The sequence below is a fragment of the Schistocerca gregaria genome, chromosome 9, assembly GCF_023897955.1.
Source record: "Schistocerca gregaria isolate iqSchGreg1 chromosome 9, iqSchGreg1.2, whole genome shotgun sequence".
NCBI lineage: Eukaryota > Metazoa > Arthropoda > Insecta > Orthoptera > Acrididae > Schistocerca > Schistocerca gregaria.
Window position 1 is genome coordinate 196,070,753 of NC_064928.1, and position 18,300 is coordinate 196,089,052.

Sequence of the window (18,300 nt, forward strand, 5' to 3'; positions counted from 1 at the left end):
AATATCTTCGGTACGGCGATCCCCCGTCCGTGTCTGTTCCGCTTCCGCTTACATACTTTTGTTACCGCGTCACGTGCCCGCAAAGCCACCGGGTGATATCCAAGGTCGTGGTGGGCATCTAATTATATCCAGCAAAATATATTTCTTTTGTCATTTGTTATCCGATGGCACTGTGCTGGCCATAATGTTTTGGCTTATCACTGTACGTTCTTACACCCATTTCAATAATTTGCATGGATTACGAATACTAAAAATCAACTAAACATAAACTAGAAGTTTATCGCTGTAAAATGTAAATTACGTCCGCAAGAAATTGAAAAAAAAGGGAAGTCCCTGCTCCAGAAGATAGTAGAAAAAATTTCAGTTTTTTTAAGTACTGAAAAAGTGTTAGAAATTTCATTCTTTAAAAGTTATTTTCATAAAATAAAAACGGAGACACTTGGTCATTCTTTAAAAGTTATTTTCATAAAATAAAAACGGAGACACTTGGTAAAAAAATACTCTCGACAAATGTCTACGTTTTTCGAAGTTGTTTTTCGATTCTTACAGTTAATTAAATAATAATTTTTACAGTTATTTAATATCACGGTAGCACAAATCTTTGGGAAGAAAATACGCCTAAAACCATTACTGGAGGCCCATCCATTGAGGAAATGTAGCCACCTTTCGACAGCGCCTTTCCTTCATAATATTATTAATATTTTATTTTTATTCTTGAGACAAGTACTTTTTAGGGCTCCGTATCTCAGTAGGTAAAAACGGAACCCTTATAGCATCACTTTGTTGTCCATCTGTCCGACAGTTGAAAACCCTTTTTCTCAGGAACGGGTCGACATTTCAAGCTGAAGTCTGTCTCACATACTGAGGCCTGCGGTCTCTTGTAATTGAAGCAATTATACCATATGGCAATTTATGCCACATATTTTGATACTCGCAAACTCACTCATCAAAACCTATGCGGTACCTCCTGCTGGGCTAGAATTATGATATAGGGCAGAAAGGATGGTCTCAAGGTAAAAACAAAGGAAAAAATATCCGAAAATTGTAAATCCATAATTATATTACATGAAAAAGAATGTCATTTGTTGTCAAACCGGTGTCTGTGCGTCTGTTTACTTTTTCTCATGAACGGGAAGATTTATCGAGTTAAAATCCATGTACCATACTACGGTTTATAGTCCCTTGACGGCGTGATAAATATAAGGTTCTAAGTCACTGCAACCAAAAGATACGGCTGTTTATCTGACATATTTTGCTAGTCGGAAATACACTCATCAAAACCTATAGGGCGCTTCCCGTTGGCCTTGAATCATAAACTTTGACACGAAGTAATGTTTCACAGTACAAGTAAATAAATAAAAAATAGGAAATTGCTGGCATCTAATTATATCCAGGAAAATATATTTCTTTTGTCATTTGTTATCCGATGTCAAACTTGAGATTAAAACATTCTTGAAAGTCTTGGAATGTATGAGATCGATTTCTTGCCAGTATCAATATCGATCATCATCATCATCACCATCATCATCATCATCATCATCATCATCATCATCATTTAAGACTAATTATGCCTTTCAGCGTTCAGTCTGGAGCATAGTCCCCCTTATAAAATTCCTCCATGATCCCCTATACCGTGCTAACATTGGTGCCTCTTCTGATGTTAAGCCTATTACTTCAAAATCATTCTTAACCGAATCCAGGTACCTTCTCCTTGGTCTACCCCGACTCCTCCTACCCTCTACTGCTGAACCCATGAGTCTCTTGGGTAACCTTGCTTCTCCCATCCGCGTAACATGACCCCACCATCTAAGCCTGTTCGCCCTGATTGCTACATCTATAGAGTTCATTCCCAGTTTTTCTATGACTTCCTCATTGTGGACACCCTCCTGCCATTGTTCCCATCTACTAGTACATGCAATCCTCCTAGCTACTTTCATATCCGTAACCTCAACCTTGTTGATAAGGTAACCTGAATCCACCCAGCTTTCGCTCCCATACTACAAAGTTGGTCGAAAGATTGAACGGTGCACAGATAACTTAGTCTTGGTACTGACTTCCTTCTTGCAGAAGAGAGTAGATCGTAGCTGAGCGCTCATTGCATTAGCTTTGCTACACCTCGCTTCCAGTTCTTTCACTATGTTGCCATCCTGTGAGAATATGCATCCTAAATACTTGAAATCATCCACCTGTTCTAACTTTGTTCCTCTTGTTTGGCACTCAATCCGTTTATATCTCTTTCCCACTGACATTATTTTTGTTTTGGAGAAGCTAATCTTCATACCACAGTCCTTACATTTGTGCTCTAGCTCTGAAATATTACTTTGCAAACTTTCAATCGAATCTGCCATCACAACTAAGTCATCCGCATATGCAAGACTGCTTATTTTGTGTTCACATATCTTAATCTCACCCAGCCAGTCTATTGTTTTCAACATATGATCCATAAATAATATGAACAACAGTGGAGACAGGTTGCAGCCTTGTCTTACCCCTGAAACTACTCTGAACCATGAACTCAATTTACCGTAAACTCTAACTGCTGCCTGACTTTCTATGTAAAGACCTTCAATTGCTTGCAAACGTTTGCCTCTTATTCCATAATCTCGTAGAACAGACAATAACTTCCTCCTAGGAACCCGGTGATATGCCTTTTCTAGATCTATAAAGCATAGATACAATTCCCTGTTCCACTCGTAACACTTCTCCATTATTTGCCGTAAGCTAAAGATCTGACCCTGACAACCTCTAAGAGGCCTAAACCCACATTGATTTTCATCCTATTTGTCCTCAACTAATACTCACACTTTCCTTTCAACAATGCCTGAGAAGATTTTACCCACAACGCTGATTAAAGAGATACCTCTGTAATTGTTACAATCTTTTCTGTTTCCATGTTTAAAGATTGGTGTGATGGAACCTGTCCCCACTCCCAGGCCATTTCAATTGTCCTGTGTAGACATTTAAGACCTGACATTCCACTGTATTTGATGAGTTCCGATTTAATTTCGTCCACCCCAGCCGCTTTGTTGCACTGCAATCTATTGACCATTTTCTCCACTTCCTAAAACGTGATCCTATTTCCATCATCACTCCTGTCCCATTCTACATCGAAATCTGAAACATTACTGATCGTATTTTCACCTACATTGAGCAGCTCTTCAAAATATTCCCACCATCTGCCCAGGGCATCAACAGGGTTTACCAGCAGTTTTCCTGACCTGTCCAAAATACTTGTAATTTCCTTCTTACCTCCCTTTCGAAGACTGCTAATTACACTCCAGTATGGTTTTCCAGCAGCTTGACCCAAAGTCTCCAACCTGTTTCCAAAGTCTTCCGAAGATTTCTTCTTGGATGCTGCAATTATCTGTTTGGCTTTGTTCCTTTCTTCAACATAACTTTCTCTGTCTACCTGAGTTCTAGTATGTAGCCATTTTTGATACGCCTTCCTTTCCTTTTACAGGCTGCCTTGACTGTGTCATTCAATGTCGATAACGGGCGAAAATAGTCGGGAATCTTGTTTCCTAGAACGGGTGAACTGTCTATGCAGGGTGATCCAGAAAAAACGTTTACAAGCTGACAGGACACACCAGGCATTCGGAAGTATCAGGAATCACATAGGAACCATGGGGAGGGAATGCCAAAAGGGGCTTCTAAATTGCGTTGCATTTATGTAGTCACACGCAAAAAATGAATGCTCATTACAGGAGATGGTCAAAGTTTTGTCCAGATCCATCGAGACACGTCTGTCATCGACACTACATTGAATGGCGCAGCTTCTCAAAGATATACGTGGTCTACCTCGAGATATCCTGCTACCACTAGAATCCTACACACTAGGTGCTCCAGAGGTTTAACAGGTGTTCCATACACATTTCCTGGACCGACTTTATGGTCACAAGTATCGCGTGTTCGCGTGAGGTGTTTTGCACGACATGCTGAATGATGGCCCCTTGTCTATCGTCGTCACATCCGATTTCAGAATGACAGAACCCCTGGGCGTTTCAGCAGACAAGTGAGGGCACATCTGCAGGCGACCTTTCCCGGCCGCTGCATTGGTCGCAGTGGGCTTGTCGCGTGGCCACCACAATCACGCGATCTGTAAATCAATCAATGTGTTCCTGCGGGGCTATCTGAAGGGCCTTGTGTATGAAACACCTGTTACATCCACAGAAGACCTGGTGGGCAGGATTGTAGCGGCAGCAGGGTATTCCGAGATACACCAGGTATCTTTGAGACGGTGCGCCGTTCAATGCAGCGTCGATGTCAGACGTCTGTCGATGCGTCTCGACAAAACTTTGAGCATCTCCTGTAGTGGGCGTCCATAGGCAAGTGACCAAATGAGTGCGACACCATTTAGCAGCCTCCGATGGGCTTTGTAACTTCCAGTTCCTATGTGACTCCTGATCCTTGTTATATGCCGAATATGCCATGCCAGTGTGTGAACTTTTTTTAAACCACACTCTGTACATAATTAAGTTTTAAATTTCACGTTCAAGAAATCGTTGAAGCAAGAGAGCGGTACCAACATACCGTCATTTGACCATCGGACAGACTCTCGTACGTAGACATAGAAATAAGCACACCTGGAGTTGAAAACAAATAAATCACCAGGTCCAGGTGGAGCCGCAGTTCGATTTTACAAAGAGTATTCTACGGCATTGGCCCCTTGTCTAGCTTCTACAGGGTGTTTATAAATGAATATCGGGGTTTTAAAGCTTTATAATATTTATTATATTAAAATTACAGTTATAAATGATACGTCAAATGAAAGAGCAACTCAAACAGTTTTACCAAAAACCTTATAAATGTTCATCGTGAGCACCATTCGTCACACGGCACACATCAAGTCCATAGCCGATTTCTTCCCAAAACGTTGATAAGTTTGTTTTCAGTGATTGTAGCAACAGCTGCTTCAATCCAGTTTATTAATTCAGGGAGGTCTGCTGGTAGCAGAGGCACCCACATATGATCCATGATGAAGCCGCAAAGGAAAAAATCGCATGGCGTTAGGTCGGATGAACGTGGAGGCCGTGCAAAGAAATCCCTGTCAGTGGGCCCCTTGCAGCCTGTCCAACGCTTGGGTACAGTGAAGTTCAACCAATCGCGTACTTCACAATGCTAGTGAATATTTATAAGGTTCTTGGTAAAACTGAGTTGCTCTTTCATTTGACACATCATTTACAACTGTTAAGTTTAATGTAATAAATATTATGAAGCGTTAAAACCCTAATAGTCAATTATAAACACCCTGTATTTATCGTGAATCTCTCGCCCAGCACAAAATCCCAAAATTCTCTCCGTCCGAACCGACTATGAGGGCCCAACGGTACCGACCGGCCGCCGTGTCATCCTCGGCCCACAGACGTCTTTGGATGCGGATATGGAGGGTCATGTGGTCAGCACACCGCTCTCCTGGCCGTATGTCAGTTTCCGAGACCGGAGCCGCTACTTCTCAGTCAAGTAGCTCCTCAGTTTGCCTCACAAGGGCTGAGTGCACCACACTTGCTAAACAGCACTCGGCAGACTGGATGGTCACCCATCCAAGTGCCAGCTCAGCCCGACAGCGCTTAACTTCGGTGATCTGACGGGAACCGGTGTTACCACTGCGCAAGGCCGTTGGCCACAAAGTCCCAAGCGACAGAAAAAAGTGGAGGTGACTCCAGTATATAAGAAAGGTAAAAGAACGGACCCGCGGATTGCAAACCAGTATCCCTAACTTCTGGCCGGCCGGAGTGGCCGAGCGGTTCTAGGCGCTACAGTCTGGAACGGCGCGACAGCTACGGTCGCAGGTTCGAATCCTGCCTCGGGCATGGATGTGTGTGATGTCCTTAGGTTAGTTAGGTTCAAGTAGTTCTAAGTTGTAGGGGACTGGTGACCTCAGAAGTTAAGTCCCATAGTGCTCAAAGCCATTTGAACCTAACTTCTATTCACTGTAGAATCCTCGAACACATTCTCAGTTCGAATATGATAAACTATGTTGAGACTAAGCAGTTTCTGTCCACGAATCAGCATCGCTCGTGCGAAACTGAGCTTGCCCTTTGCTCACATGATATACTGCGAACTACATATGAAGGACAACAGGCAGATTCCATATTTCTAGATTTCCGGAAATCATTTGTGTTCCATTGGAGGCTGTTAACGAAGGTACGAGCATATGGAATAAGTTCGCAGATATTTGAGTGGCTGGAAGACTTCTTAAATAATAGAATCCAGTATGTTGTCCTCGACGGCGCGTGTTCATCAGAGGGAGGGGTATCGTCAGGGGTGCCCCGGGCTTGTGCGATTGGAACGCTGTTGTTCTCTATATACATAAATGATTCGGTGGACAGAAAACTGCAGCTGTTCGCTGATGATGTGTGGTATACGGTCTCGAAGTTAAGTGATTGTAGGAAGACACAAGAAGAAAAAATGGTTCAAATGGCTCTGAGCACTATGGGACTTAACTTCTGAGGTCATCAGTCCCATAGAACTTAGAGCTACTTAAACCTAGCTAACCTAAGGACATCTCACACATCCATGCCCGAGGCAGGATTAGATCCTGCGACCGTAGCAGCAGCGCGCTTCCGGACTGAAGCGCCTAGAACCGCTGGGCCACAGCGGCCGGCACACAAGAAGACTTAGACAGAATTTCCAGTTGGTCTGATGACTGGCAGCTAACTCTTAATGTGAGAAAATGTAAGTTAATGTGGATGAGTAGGAAGAAGATCAAACCTGTTATGTTGGGATACAGCATTACCAGTGTCCTGCTTGAAACGGTCAAGTCGTTTCAATATCTGGGCGTAATGCTACCTCTTTATCACCCCATATTACCATATCATCTGCAAAAATCATCTTTTTGTCTTTTTCTTTTACTATATCTTTAACTGCCCTATTCATTCCCTCCACCACAACATTAAAAAGCGCAGGAGATAGAATACTTCCTTGCTTAAGTCTTCTAAATAAGACAAGCACTTAAGCAAGGAAGTATTCTATCTCCTGCACTTTTTAATGTTGTGATGGAGGGAATGAATAGGGCAGTTAAAGATATAGTAAAAGAAAAAGACAAAAAGATGATTTTTGCAGATGATATGGTAATATAAGACAAGCACTTAAGCAAGGAAGTATTCTATCTCCTGCACTTTTTAATGTTGTGATGGAGGGAATGAATAGGGCAGTTAAAGATATAGTAAAAGAAAAAGACAAAAAGATGATTTTTGCAGATGATATGGTAATATGGGGTGATAAAGAGGTAGATGTACAGTTACAGCTTGATGCGTGGAAGGAAATAATGAAAAGGTATGGATTAAAAATAAATAAAGATAAGAGTGAAGTAATGGTATTTAGAAGAGAGGAAGGAATCAATGGGAATATTACCTTGAATGGAGAACCCCTCAAAGTGGTAGAAAGTTTCACTTATTTAGGGAGTGAAATATCTAGGGATGGAAGAATAACTAACGAAATTAGTAGGAGGTTACAGAAGGGAGACGATTTCTACCAAACAATAAAACATCTGATTTGGAATAATGAGGTTTCAGAAAGAGCAAAACTCCTTATGTATAAGAATTATTACATCCCTATTGTCACCTATGGTGGAGAAACGTGGACAATGACAGAAAGGGACTGGAGCAGATTGCAAGCAGGGGAAATGAAATTTCTTAGAGCAGTTAAGGGACAAACAAGAATGGACAGAGTAAGGAATGTAGAGATTCGAAAGGACCTCAAACAAGAAAGTATGAGAGAAGGAATTGAAAGAAAGAGATTAAGATGGTATGGGCATGTTAAGAGGATGCATGGGCAGAGACTCCCCAAAATTATGGAAGGTCTAAAGATGGATGGGAAAAGACCTAGAGAGCGCCCAAGAACACGGTGGAAAATGGGAGTGAGTATATCTGTAGAAAGGAGAGGTGTGACCTGGCAGCAAGTGGAGGAAGAAAAGTGGTGGGAGGACCGAGCCAAATGGAGAGGACTCGTCAGCACCCAGACCCAGCAGTGGCTGGAGCGGGATTCGGATTCGGATATAGAATGCTGCAAAGCGGTATGAGACGGAACGAGCACGCGAGAACTGTGGTAGGGAAGCCGAATGGTTGAATTCAGTTTATTAGGAGAATTTTTGGAAAGAGTGGTTCACTTGTAAAGGAGACCGCATTTAGGAAGCTGGTGCGAGCTATTCTTGAGTACTGGTCGAGTGTTTGGGATCCGTACCAGGTCGGATTGATGAAAGATATCGAGGCAATTCGGAGGCGAACTGCTTGATTTAATACCGGTAGCTCTGATTGACACGTGAGCGTTACTGCAGATGATTCGGAAACTCAAATGATAGGTCGACTGACACGTAAGCGTTACTGCAGATGATTCGGAAACTCAAATGATAGGTCGACTGACACGTAAGCGTTACTGCAGATGATTCGGAAACTCAAATGATGGGTCGACTGACACGTGAGCGTTACTGCAGATGATTCGGAAACTCAAATGATAGGTCGACGTTCCTCGTATTGCGGTGATATGGGGATCTGGCATTTGCAGGTGACTGCATTATTTACTTGCACCGACATCCGTCGACCTCCAGGTAATGTCACTACATAATGTAGTATATTGGAATATTCCGGCTGCGAGAACCAGCGATGATGCGCTACCGTAATTGAGATGACAACGCTCTTTGCAAGGACGACAACGCTCTTGGCTGTGAAAAAAGAGCATCTAGTTCTTTGTTTTGCAGTTGTTGGAGATAACGAATGCCGATTGGACATTGTGTTTATTTGAGGTCAGATAAGTCTGCACATAGCCGTTATTTGAAGCGCAGAGGTCAACTTGTAATCGCAATTATCAAGAATAAAAGAATTTCTCTTATGGAAAAGAAGTTACATATCGTCTACGAACTTTCATTCGATGTTGGATCCGCGGACCTTCATAAAAACTATTCGCGTGTTTAGCAATACAGTGCATAGTGATTTCTTCGCGAATTCACAATACTGGTGGGTCTGCTACTATCACGGTCCGAACGACGCGCAGTATTTCGTCGTCAGCTTGTGTGCTCAAGATGTGACCTAAGCGACCACTTTTGTAATCGGAAGATACCATACTGCCACTATTGTTCAACCGTCTCACTCTGAAAGTGTTTCCAGAAAATCTTCCTTCTACTGTGAGTACTTTAGCTGCCGAGAGAGACGGAGTCTTCATCGCAGAGTTGTAACAATTTTCTCCAACTTTGTCTGGCATTCTCTGAGAACCGAAGAAACGGAAACCTCCGACCGCCAACTCATCCTGTACCTAACCATTTCTCTCCTTACAGCAGCCACGAAGAAAACATTTTCGTCTATAGTCTATTTTTTTCGCAGATTGTTTTTATTAGACAGATAAGAGATTTTAAAATGTATGTATTTACGCAAAAAATCAAAAGAGAGTTTTAAATGTAGTACCTATCTTATATGTGTCAAAGTCAAAGGTCAAGTTAACAGGTTTTTTTTTTTTTTTTTTTTTTTTTTTTAACGAAGTAACAGTTAATTTACCACGAAGATAAGTGTATCGTGGTACTACTCAATTCTGTAGAAAATCAAAAATTACAATCTCACCACAGTTATTTAAAGAAAATAGGAAGCCCGGGATCACTGGTGGCGGATAAGTTTGTGATTGTTTTACAATTTTAATTTTACTCAAAACAGACTGTATCATAAACTTCAATTCGGACATTTGCCCACTTAAATATACTAATTTTCATATTAATTGAATTACATACGTGATGACTGGGCGTTGTGTGATGTCCTTAGGTTAGTTAGGTTTAACTAGTTCTAAGTTCTAGGGGACTGCTGACCATAGCTGTTAAGTCCCATAGTGCTCAGAGCCATTTGAACCATTTTTGAATTACATAAACACGAATAAGAACAATATTTGCATCTGCAGCCTAACTCATAGATAGTAGACACTGTGAATAATCAATCACAAATAACCGTTCTTGTTTAACCATATCTCCAAAGACTAGTAACACTATACACTTCCAACCCAGCCAACACAGCCATATAATATCACAACTTAATTAAAAAGCAAAGATCTTAAAGCTTAATGAAACTGAACTGCCCACATAAAGGTCCACAGTGAAACATGCTTATACTAAAAATACAGAGTGGGCCAACCAAGTTCGCAAAAGTGGCGCACAGGAAAATAACAAGTTGCACATTCATTAAAGATACACAAATGATTAACATAAGTGTTAAATAAGAATGACTAGTAATAACACAACCAATAAAATAACTTACAGATACGCTAATATTAACAAAGTGGCCTGACTAACTTTTAGAGAACAGAGTTAAGGTCCACAGCAGTATTTGGAAGTAATAACGCTACAACCGGCAGGCAATACGAGCATTCACTCTCCATGGTTTGTGCACAGGTTCACTAGCGGGCGGTATATATTTATATATAGTCCGACCGGCATCACAAAGAGCAGTTCTGAGAAGAATCCATAACCGCACCGACGCCAAGAAACGAACAGACTTAAACAACGGCCTGCAGCACAAATAGATTACAATGAAAACAAGGTCAAATTGCAAAAAAATTACTTGAGCTCTATGCGACTTAACTTCTGAGGTCATTAGTTGCCTAGAACTTAGAACTACTTAAACCTAACTAACCTAAGGACATCACACACATCCATGCCCGAGGCAGGATTCGAACCTGCGACAGTAGCTGTCACGCGGTTCCAGGCTGAAGCGCCTAGAACCACACGGCCACACCGGCTCCATGATTTCTCTCTTACCATCTGCGCCCGTCCTGTCCACCTCTCCCCCACCCTCACCTACCTCGGCCTCACCATTTTTCGTCACCTCGCCTGGATCCCTCATCTCCGCTCTATCCAGTCCAATGTTAACAACCACCTTCGACTCCTCAAACTCCTCTCTGGCCATTTGTGGTGGTTGAACCCCTGTACCATCCTCGACACCTAGAAATCCTTAATCCGTCCCATTCTCTGTTATGCTAGTCCTGCCTGGATATACGCCCCCCCCCCCCCCCCCAAATTCTATAAGTCCCTCCAGATCCTAGAGCACCATGCACTCCACCTCGCCTTCCGTATACGACTTCCATCCCCCACACGGAACCTCTACGACCTAATTCCTTTTCCCCATTTGCTCCTATTACTCGAACATATCCGCATACTCTACACCTCTGGCTGCCTTGATCCCCTGGTTGCTCCACTCCTCTCCAACCCCCGCCCTCTGCTGAACCTTCACTGTTGTGTCCCCCCTATCCTCGATCTCTACACCCTTCATCTGCTTTCCAAAGGTGGCTTCCATCAACTCCCCTCCTGGATGATGCCCTCTCTCCCTCCATTTATCCCTCCTGTCAACTCTGATCCTCACCTCCCCCTCCGTTGTCCTTTTCGCAGTCTCCCTCTCGCCCCCCCCCCTGTTCCATCCTGTTTATCCCCTCCTACCCTCTCTCTACCTACCTTCTTTCCCCTGAGTCATTTTGCATTTCCTTCCTCTGCTTTCCCCCATTCCCTCTCGCGTCTGCCCTGCTCCCCCCTTCTGAGTCGTCTCCTTCCGTCGGTTCCCCCCCTTCCGTTTTTCCTCTCCTCCCCCCTTTTCCCCTCTTCATCTGCCTTTGCCTGTGGTGTATCATCTTCATGCCGACTTTTTAGTGCGGTGTTTCCAGTGATTGTAAAGTGTTGTGCGTCTTTTCCGAAGAGTTGCGAACAGACATCATACTGTCGCTGAGTGTGATTTTTATATCTCTTGCGATCAGAAACCAGACTGTCGCCGTGTTTTTTTAATTGTCTGTCTACTATTTTCCCTGTTTGCTTCTTGTGTATTTTATTATCATCGCCTGCGATTTGTTTTGTGTTTTAACTTTCCACAATTTTCCGCCGTTTTACAATTTACGTCACCTTTTTATCGCGTGCTTTTATTGTTTCTTATCTTATTATGTTTTAAAAATTCCGTACGCTGAAATGCAATGTACTCAGCTGTTGCCAGCCCGCCCCTTTCAGGGAGAGTGGAAATCCAATAAAGGGAAAAAAAATTTTTTTTGGCCGTAGTCGCCATCTTGGATCGAGTTTCATGAAAAAGAAATTCCGTTTAAAATTTAATTTCCTATACCTTCATACTTTTTGTTTTCAGGTAATAGTTTCCCTACAGTCTGGAACCGCGAGACCGCTACTGTCGCAGGTTCGAATCCTACCTCGTGCATGGGTGTGTGTGATATCCTTATGTTAGTTGGGTTTAAGTAGTACTAAGTTCTGGAGGACTGATGACCACAGCAGTTAAGACCCACAGTGCTCAGAGCCATGTGAACCATTTGAATCAGGTAATAGTTTCCGCAACCGCTCTGTCGTAACGCATCGACTATTCGGCGGGTGCACTGAGGCCACACAGGCAATCGGCGCGACTCCTGTGTTCAGCTGGCGGCCGTGCGGGCTCGTTGCGAAACGAAACGCCGGCCTTCACTGACTCACACACTCACGGCAGCTTCCTAGCTACTCCCTGCTCTGTAGCCGGCCCGCGGCTTTCCAGAGACGCCCGCTCTGCTCGCTTCCGCCAGTTTACAGTCACGCGTCCCGCAGACTGCAACGTCAAGGGCGTTAGGAGCACAGCTCTTTCAGAAGCACTGAGGAGAGCGATTACAGACAGGGGCACTCGCAGAGATAAATGGCTCTGATCACTACGGGACTTAATATCTGTGGTCATCAGTCCCCTAGAACTTAGACCTACTTAAACCTAACTAGCCTAAGGACATCAAACACATCCATACTCAAGGCAGGATTCGAACCTGCGACCGTAGAGGTCACGCGGTTCCAGACCGAATCGCCTAGAACCGCACGACCACACTGGCTGGCACACTCGCAGAGATGAATGAGATGGATGAAGAAGGGGGTGGGGGGGTGGGGGAGGGAGCGGCAGTGGAGGACAGCCGCCCCTGGTTGGTATTCATTTCGTTTGCGAATACGAGGAAGGACTTGTAATCCCAAGGTCCAGAATTTTATAACGTACAGTAGCTGGATGATTACCGTTTAAATTATCTGAAAATATCCATATACAACTGACATAAAACATATCTACAAAGAGAGTTGCAAAACGAGTTACACTACTGGCCATTAAAATTGCTACAGCACGAATATGACGTGCTACAGACGCGAAATTTAACCGACAGGAAGAAGATGCTGTGATATGGAAATGATTAGCTTCTCAGAGCATTCACACAAGGTTGGCCCCAGTGGCGACACCTACAACGTGCTGACATGAGGAAAGTTTCCAACAGATTTCTCATACACAAACAGCAGTTAGCGGAGTTGCCTGGTGAAACGTTGTTGTGATGCCTCGTGTTAGGAGGAGAAATGCTTACAATCACGTTTCCGACTTCGATAAAGTTCCGGTTGTAGCTTATCGGGATTGCGGTTTGTCGTATCGCGACATTGCTGCTCGCGTTGGTCGAGATCCAATGACTGTTAGCAGAATATGGAATCGGTGGGTTCAGGAGGGTAATACGGAACACCGAGCTGGATCCTAACTGCTTCGTATCACTAACAGTCGAGATCACAAGCATCTTATCCGCATGGCTGTAACGGATCGTGCAGCCACGTCTCGATCCCTGAGTCAACAGATGGGGATGTTTGCAAGACAACAACCATCTGCACGAACAGTTCAACGACGTTCATTCTTTCCCTGCGAAGCCCTACATTTCAGCAGGATAATGCACGACCGCACGTTGCAGGTCCTGTGCGGGTCTTTCTGGATACAGGAAACGTTCGACTGCTGCCCTGGCCAGCACATTCTCCAGACCTCTGACCAATTGAAAACGTCTGGTCAATGGTGGCCGAGCAACTGGCTCGTCACAATACGTCAGTCACTACTCTTGATGAACTGTAGTATCGTGTTGAAGCTGCATGGGCAACTGTACCTGTACACAATAGCCAAGCTCTGTTTGACTCAATGCCCAGGCGTATGAAGGCTGTCATTACGGCCAGAGGTGGTTGTTCTAGGTACTGATTTCTCATGATCTATGCACTCAAATTGTGTGAAAATGTAATCACATGTCAGTTCTAGTATAATATATTTGTCCGATGAATACCCATTTATCATCTCCATTTCTTCTTGGTGTAGTAATTTTAATGGCCAGTAGTGTAGAACAATGAAAAGCTTTATAGGGGAATGAATCTGATGTCATCAAAAAGAGTAATTAAATCAAAATCGCTATGTTGTTCGTCTTCGAAGAAGTACGAAAATTTTTGTGTAACTAACGTACAAGAAACCTCTTGAGTGCGAGGTCGCAAGTTCAATTCTTAGCAAGCTTGCTTGCTTGCTTGGTTCCTGTCGTTCCCTCTGGAACATAGGGCCGTGACGATTTCTGGTACGATTTCTAGCAGCCGGGTGTTGTAGTCAAGCGGTTCTAGGCGCTCCAGTCAGGAACCGCGCGACCGCTACCGTCGCAGGTTCGTATCCTGCCTCGTGCGTGGATGTGTGTGCTGTCCTTGGTTAGTTAGGTTTACGTTGTTCTTTGTTCTATGGGACTGATGACCTCAGATGTTAAGTCCCATAGTGCACAGAGCCATTTGAACCATTTTTGAAAGTTTTCTATCAGCTTCACTCCAGGTTTTCCCATCCTCTGCAGCTTCTCTCTCGATTGCCCTTTCCCACGTCTGTTTGGGACGACCACGTTTTCTAACTCCTTGAGGGTTCCAATCCAAAGCCACCCTTTCAATGGCTCCATCTGGTTTCCTCAATCTATGCCCAATCCCGTTCTATTTTCTTTCTTCGTTTTGGATATTGATTGGTTGTTGATTTTTCTCCCTCCAAAGATCTTCATCTGTCGTTATATCTGGCCATCTCATATTTAAAATACGCCGGAGACAGTGGTTGATGAAAACGTGGAGCTGGTTTTAATGATGTGGTTAGTCACCTTCCAAGTTTCGCAACCATACAACAGAACAGCTTTCACATTCCTATTGAAAATCCGGAGTTTGGTCTTCTTTGAGATGTTTCTATTTCTCCAGACAGGGTACCGTTGTACAGAAACACCATTTGCTTTCCGGATGTGACTACGGACGTCCTCCTCAGCGACTCCTGTAGTCGTGACTGTACTTCCGAGACAGAGGAAAGATTGGGCCTTATAAAATGATTTTTTTTAATAATATGAATATTTATATATGTGTCTGGAGAGAGAGAGAGAGAGAGAGAGAGAGAGACATTGATTTTCGATTGAGATTTTTGCTTAAGTCGTAACTGTTACCTGAATTTTGCTGCCTGCTTGAATGACCAGCTTCTGCACCAGTTGGTGATGTATTACAATTTGGAGGCAGATAGTGTTCTTTAAGGTTTAAAATACGACTGTGTTAGTTATTTGACCGTATTGCGGATAGCTTTGAGCCCAAGTTTTCGTAGCTTTTCATACCTAAGGGACCACTGTTGTACGTAAATAAGATCAAATAGCAATCTGCTTTTCGTGACAAAAGGAGATTGTTTGGCACCCAAACTTCCTTCAAACTACACGTCCTGCTACATCAAAATTGGTCAGTGGAGTTCAGCACCATTCTATTGTACAACAACATAATCCAACTACTGTAATTAAGAAATTATGAGAGGTTGTTACGTACTGAATGAAAACTATAGAGAATGCATTTCTTTTGACTGTATTTTAGTGAACTTTGTACACTTACAATTCTGTCCATTGATAGACAGCGACGACAATGAAGTTCACCTTCTTTTCCAAAAACAAGATATTGCTATTCTTCACTTCCAGAAAATTTGTTTACATAAATATTTGGCAACGCGTACACATACTTTACTAGGTTTTATCACGAAAATATTAATTTTCATTAAATGTGACAATACGTTCTGAGCGACGACCTAGCAAAACGTCCTCTTTCCACAAGCTACAGATTAACAGTTCTCTTTTCCTTTAATAAATCATTTGTCTTTTTTTTCTTTTTTTTTTTAGAATCCATACTCAAAGATTCACAACTAAAAGAGTTTCTTACTGTCTAGCTGCGCTTTACTGCACTTCAAGTTCTTTTTGAATCACATTTACATTTACGGTGTTTACATAAACAACTGATCCTCTCAGAATAAAATAAGACACAAATTAGTTAAAAAAAGGGCAGTGAGGCTCACAAAACACTACAACCTGTTCTACGTCCTCTCCATTAATGGCCAGCCTATTCGTGATCGTCGAATTAATCTGCATTTCTTTTGTTTTGCGACCATTTATCTTGAGGCCTGCAACTTCCGCCTCTCTCTGTAACCTGGCCAGTTTCTCTTCGATGTCTCGATATCGTTGTGCCATTAAGCAAATGTCGTCTGCGAAATTTAGATCCTCGAGCCTATCCCGCATCCCCCATTGTACACCTCTCCCCCCCCCCCCCCCCCCAATAATTCTCTTCAAGTGGTCCAACACCAAAAGAAATAGTGTTGGCGAAAGAATACATCCTTATCGTACTCTCGAATTAACTTCGAAAGGCTCTAAGTTCTCCATTATGTAATACTTAGCATTCATAGTCTTCATACATTTCCTGCCCCCCCCCCCCCCCCCCCCCAAGAACCATGGACCATGCCGTTGGTGGGGAGGCTTGCGTGCCTCAGCGATACAGATTGCCGTACCGTAGGTACAACCACAACGGAGGGGTATCTGTTGAGAGGTCAGACAAACGTGTGGTTCCTGAAGAGGGGCATCAGCCTTTTCAGTAGTTGCAGGGACAACAGTCTGGATGATTGACTGATCTGGCCTTGTATCGCTAACCAAAACGGCCTTGCTGTGCTGGTACTGCGAACGGCTGAAAGCAAGGGGAAACTACGGACGTAATTTTTCCCGAGGGCATGCAGCTTTACTGTACGGCTAAATGATGGTGGCATCCTCTTGGGTAAAATATTCTGGAAGTAAAATAGTTCCCCATTTGGAACTCCGGGCGGGGACTACTCAAGAGGATGTCGTTATCAGGAGAAAGAAAACTGGCGTTCTACGGATCGGAGCGTGGAATGTCAGATCCCTTAATCGGGCAGATAGGTTAGAAAATTTAAAAAGGGAAATGGATAGGTTAAAGTTAGATATAGTGGGAATTAGTGAAGTTCGGTGGCAGGAGGAGCAAGACTTCTGCTCAGGTGACTGCAGGGTTACAAACACAAAATCAAATAGGGGTAATGCAGGAGTAGGTTTAATAATGAATAGGAAAATAGGAATGCGGGTAAGCTACTACAAACAGCATAGCGAACACGCCATTGTGGCCAAGATAGATAGGAAGCCAACACCTACTGCAGTAGTACAAGTTTATATGCCAACTAGTTCTGCAGATGACGAAGAAATTGAAGAAATGTATGATGAAATAAAAGAAATTATTCAGATAGTGAAGGGGGACGAAAATTTAATAGTCATGGGTGACTGGAATTCAAGTGTAGGAAAAGGCAGAGAAGGAAACGTAGTAGTATGAATTGGGGCTAAGAAATGAAAGAGGAAGCCGCCTGGTAGAATTTTGCACAGAGCACAACTTAATCATAGCTAACACTTGGTTTAAGAATCATGAAAGAATGTTGTATACATGGAAGAACCCTGGAGACACTAAAAGGTATCAGACAGATTATATAAAGGTAAGACAGAGATTTAGGAACCAGGTTTTAAATTGTAAGGCATTTCTAGGGGCAGATGTAGACTCTGACCACAATCTATTGGTTATGAACTGTAGATTAAAACTGAAGAAACTGCAAAAAGGTGGAAATTTAAGAAGATGGGACCTGGATAAACTGACTAAACCAGAGGTTGTACAGAGTTTCAGGGAGAGCATAAGGGAACAATTGACAGTGTGAGGTAAGTGATTTGTGAAACGTATAGGTTAATGCTAGTCAGGGCCATTCTTTCGTAGGGATTTTTGGAAGACAGATTGCGTTGCGCTAAAGATATTGTGTGTCAGTTTAAGCACAGTCTTGTATAATTTTTCTAAGGGGACGTTTCAACAGGAATGGGGGAAAGAAATACAGTAGAAGAAGAATGGGATCAAGCAGTGAAGGCAGCAGAGGATCAATTTGGCAAAAAAAAGAGGGCTAGTAGAAATCCTTGGGTAACAAGAAATATTGAATTTAATTGATGAAAAGAGAAAACATAAAAATGCAGTAAATGAAGCAGGCAAAAAGGAATACAAACGTCTCAAAAATGAGATCGACAGGAAATGCAAAATGGCTAAGCAGGGATGGCTAGAGGACAAATATAAGGATGTAGAGGCTTATCTCACTAGGGGTAAGATAGATACAACCTACAGGAAAATTAAAGAGACCTTTGGAGATAAGAGAACCACTTGTATGAACATCAAGAGCTCAGATGGAAACCCAGTTCTAAGCAAAGAAGGGAAAG